Here is a 5,142-nt window from a genome sequence, read left to right on the forward strand (position 1 = left end):
CGTTCGCGCTTGCCGCTATGCAGGCCACCGTCATCCCCAGGCGCAGGCTCTACCTCGACGTCTTCGTTCAAGTTGGCTCACGAGCTAAACAAGTGCAAACGAGCCGGAGCCGAGCCAAAGTTTTAGCTTGCTCTGATATACAAGCCAGCTCAAGCTGAGCCGAGCCAGCTCGATAGTTAACCTTATAATATATATATCCTCCTCTAAGAATTTGAAATCCGAGCTCAAATACACCGAGTAAAGGACAAGTGATTATGGGCGGCCGCCCGTCCTCAAAATAAAGATGAGGACTAGTCCTGTGATCGATCATTGTGCCGCCGACGCGTGTTCCGCGCCCATGCGCACACCAATCCGTCGCTCATCACCTGGCGCGGCACGCAGGAGGCCCGGCCTCTGCTGTCGCCGTCCCTGCCGGCTAATCTTATCTTAACCATCCATGGGAGATTGGGAGCGACACTAAACTAGTCCATGATCAGATGGCTCGTCTCCTCGATCTGCATACTGAAACCGGCACTGCTGCTTCTTGTTTTTTTAAATAAAAGTCAGGAGCACTGCCACATCATATAAAAAGAAAATCATCCGTACATAACGCGCCGAAACGAATACCACCACCACACAAACAACGCACGCAAACAAACGCACACAACAGAACACTACACCACCACAACTTGAGAGAGAAGCCAAAGGTAAGCCACCAATAACTGCGCCGTCGTCACCAACGATGTGCCACACCAAAAGCCGCAGCCGTTGCAAGCCTGAGTGACAACTCGAACTCCTCCGCCACAGGGTTGACATCCTCATGCTGAACACACACGACCGTCGATCCCCCGACTCCAGCCGTGCATAAGTAGAAACTCCCGGCGCAACACCAGTGCAGTCAACTTTAACGCTCAATGTGTGGGGGCCTCACCTCATCCACCGCCTCATACTCATACTCTCCTTATATTCCTCAGAACAAACACCTTAAAGTGTACGGAGACCTCGCCGCCCGTCACACTAGACACTGCTCCAAGGATCCTTGTCACTGAAACTGCATTGAGAGCACCCCCTACGCCAAGCCATCGCCAGGATCACAACCGCAACATGCACACCAGCCCAAGGCTACCAGCCCCCATGGCCCCTCTGCACCTCCCCACCAACACGGACCATGCGCACCTCATCTGCCACTACACATGAGCATCTCCACCAACCAACCATCGCCACCACTGCAACAACCCGAGACGGGCTCCCGATGCGACGCCTCCAAGGAGGGCACGACGCCAATGGCGCCACCGTCACATGTCCATAGATGGACAGGGTTTTTACCCCGAGATCTCCGTGCTGCAACTGCAAGAGCCTGGTGCCCCGCAATGATGCCCCCAGTAGGGAAAAACAACACCCAAGGGTGCCGCCACCATCACCACCGACATCCGTCAGTGAAGGCTTTCGCCCGGTGTAGTACCAAGCCTGCCACACGCTCCCGGCTATGGCAATAGTCTGCTCCCCGACTCAACCGCAACGCCACTGCCGGTAAGGCGGCGCCGGCCCAGCACCGCTGTCGAGGAGGAGAGAAGGGGAGCACCAACCACCTCACATCTGCACCCGTCGCTCGCACACAGTATGCCCCCGGCTCCATCCTCTCCAGGCCGCCAAGGCCCAGAACGGCCAGAGCCGGTGACGCCCAGCCGCACCCACCGCCGTCGCAGCCCACGTCAGCTGCAGTCGCCGCTGACGCCGACCGAGCCGGCCGCAGCCACCGCCGGCGCCACCCGCGAAGCCGCCGCCTACACGCGCCGTCCGCGTAGTCGCCGCCGCCGTCTTCTCGCGCCGTCCGCCGTAGCAGAGCCGGATCTAAGGCCTCCAGATCCGGCCGTAGCAGAGCCAGATCTAAGGCCAAGAGCCTCCGCCGCCGCAAGAACGGCCCACACCGACGAACAACCTCGGGGGGCGGGACGGCCGCGCCCTCCGCGCCGCGCCCGAGTCAGGGGACGGAGGCCGCACCACCGCCTTCCTTGAGCACCTCGCGGGCTGCCGGAGGCGCCTCAGGCGGCGGCGCGGTGGAGGGGGGCGGAGGGGAGGAGGGCGGCGGCGGCTAGGGTTTGGCCGCTCAGTGGCCCGCGCGGGGCGACGCGAGTGGACGCTGCTGTCTGTTTAATGCCTTCTTTTTTGTGAGCAAGCACATCGGCACTGCTGCTTCAGGTGTCGCGTTCTGCGTGGACGTACTCCAGCAAGTTAAAGGTCACGCCAGCGTAACCTAACAATAGTACATTTTGCTTTATAATAACCCCTCCTTCTTACGCGCGAGGGTCAAAACTGTTTTTCTTTTCCAATTGCCATGCCAGTACGTTTCGAGGAATGTTCTGTTTCTCCTTGTAACCTTTCCCGCAGGTTAACCAAGAGGAACTAAGAAAAATCGTAGTTTTTCTGATAAAAAAAACATCGTAGTCAGCAGCTACTAGACATGATCAGCCATATACTACCCCCGTGCCCTGCCTCGGAGTCGGAGGTGCAGAGGCACCGGCCGTTAAGCGAGCAACGGTAACTTGCTCCGGCAACCGCGCCGCACCTGCCATGCACCCCACGCTCTGGAAGAAGCTTTCTAGTGGAGGTTTTGAGACTGCTATTACGCGTGTGACTATAAAAATAACATTTAGCACCGTCGGTTGTGGAACCGCCGGAGATAAGCCATTGTCATCGGCGGGTATTGTAAAAAACCTCCATTACAAATTGTCTATACCTAAAGTTTGCAACACAACCTCCATTACAAATGGTCCATACCTAAAGTTTGCAACACGAACCTCCATTACAAATTATATCTATACCTGAGGTTTGCAACACGAACCTCCATTATAAATGGTATCTATACCTGAGATTTGCAACATGAACCTCCAGTAAAAATAGTTTTGGCGCAGTGAGTTCTTGTCAACAACCGCCGGTACAAAGTCGTCACACATACAGATCAATTTGGCACACATACATATCAACTTAGCACATATACAACACAACACACATAACCACAGTCACATGCATATATACTTTTGGTCAGCCAATAAGCACTAACTAGCAGTACTACTTTTGTGTAGATATGGAATAATAGAAATGAAGGTCGATGCAAAAAATATTGCACAGATATGATATCATATATAATATAAATCATTATTACAGGTAAGTTAGCATGGCAAACCGTACACTGTAGCAAGTGTGAGGACGCCTATACAATTTACACAGGTTAACAGCAGTTTTGAGAGGTGTTACAAAAAGTCCAGGCCTGGTAGCGTACTAGTGTGGATGGAGACAGGGCGAGGATCTGCTAGTGCTTGCTCTGCAAAAAAAAATGGTATGATTTGTCAGTGCAGATTATGAGATGAGTAAAATGGTTATGATAGTATTGTAGTTGATTACAAACGAATGTTAGTCAAAATATATCATGAAGACACCACTATTCTCAGCTAGAAGGAATTTCATGGCTCAACTTAACATTCAAATTTCAGAATAGTCCACTATCCTAACTTCAAATGCATGATCAATACAAATTAGTGATATAGGAACTGAACGAAATTTTGCAATGCATATTATTTTATTTAAAGTGTGAGGTTATTATTCCTCTCTAGGTTGATGTCTACCATCAGTTCCAAATTCAAACATAGTGAACCTTTTTTTGCATTAAGAAATCGGAAGAGTGGCTTACAGTTGGCTTATTATGTGGAGCTTGTTGTCTCTAACAGCAAGGAACCTGGAAAGAAAAGGAACAATGCTAGAGTCAAAATTGGTAAATACATGGTCACCAAACTGCAGGTAAGATGGAAAAAAGCCATGTCCGCAATCAATTTTGAATTCACTATAATATGATCTGCAATTCAACAATCACAGAAAGCCACACAACTGAATATTTGCAGAACTAATTCTCAAACAATTTTCCAAGCTAATGTTGGCGCATTTTCCAATCACAGCCGTTGAACTGGTTTGGTTTTAGAGAACAATCACCTTTGGTCCCTTTAGCCACGATCTCCATCCTTGCCTTTCCGTTTGATCCGAGGCAAAGCAAACATAATGCTTCGCAGTGAAACTGCATGCAAAATTTCATTAGAAATAATTAGCAGCTCACAAGTCAAAAAGAGGGTATTGCAGCATATTTAGATTACACAAGTTGCGCCTACCCACTGTCTCATGCTGCATTTCCTTTACATGTATAATTAGGATCATAGAACACCTACGAGGTTTAATCTCTACTAATATAATTTTCTTGACAATACTGAATAAGTGAATAATGCATTACCACTGGCTAGCATAAACATGGCGCGGCAGGTTCTGACTCATGACAACCATCATGTGCAGGATTAGGAATTTTCCATTAAAAAGATGCAACCAAGCCTGAACTCTACCAAGCATTTTTCCTTGAATCTTTAACTACCTTTGTGTACACCGAATCTGGTTGACCAAAGTGCAAAGTGATGCGCACAGCATAGAACCTGCAGACGAAAGTGATGGCTACGAAGCGCTGATGACTATGAAAGTGAAAGAGCAGAGAGGCGTTCACGGCACGAACCTGCAGACACAGATCTGACAGCGACGACGGTGGCTGGGCTTCCTTGACTGGAATAGAGGGGGTGATGTTCTACTGCAGTGAATCAAGTGGACGAGCAGACATGACGCAGAGAGGAGGGTCCCGGAGCACGGCGGTCAGGAGCAGCGCGGTCGGTGATGCGGCGGCTGCTCAGAGCGGCGCAGCCAGGAGCGGTGGCGGCGCCGGAGCGTGGCAGCCCGGCCCGACGCGGCCTGTTGCGCGGTGGCGGCGGTCCAGTGCAGCGCTTGCTGCCCTGGCTGCAAGCAGCGCGGTGGCCCAGCTGCCCGGGCTAGTGGCGGCGCGCCGGCGCCTGTAGTTGGTGAGAAAAACTTAGACATGCGGGGGTAAGACCGCCCCGCCCCCACAACATTGTTTGGGAGGTAGAATGACTTTCTCACAGCAGGCCAACAAAATCCCCGAACCCCTGCCTCACCCGTACACGGGGGCCCGTCGCCTTGTGAGTTAGGCCGGACTCCACAGTGCTTTGGACATGAGGCAGGCGAGGGGTTTTTTTAATCGGAGGCGGAAATTCGCCCCTTCCGGGGATCGAACCCACGACCTCCGGAGTGCCGCCGGACTGCCGGAACCAATTGGCCCGA

General features: G+C 51.8%; 1 long non-coding RNA gene across 1 annotated transcript; it reads right to left on the reverse strand.

Moving 5' to 3' along the window:
* Positions 1–3,070: 3,070 nt before the first annotated feature.
* Positions 3,071–4,853, reverse strand: LOC120668879. Its single transcript, XR_005672613.1, has 4 exons — positions 4,526–4,853; positions 3,964–4,045; positions 3,668–3,712; positions 3,071–3,301 (listed from the first exon to the last, which is right to left on the reverse strand). It is a non-coding gene; the product is annotated as an uncharacterized LOC120668879 (long non-coding RNA).
* Between the last annotated feature and the right edge of the window lie 289 nt (positions 4,854–5,142).

Source organism: Panicum virgatum, chromosome 4N, assembly GCF_016808335.1.
Source record: "Panicum virgatum strain AP13 chromosome 4N, P.virgatum_v5, whole genome shotgun sequence".
NCBI classification, from domain to species: Eukaryota; Viridiplantae; Streptophyta; class Magnoliopsida; order Poales; family Poaceae; genus Panicum; species Panicum virgatum.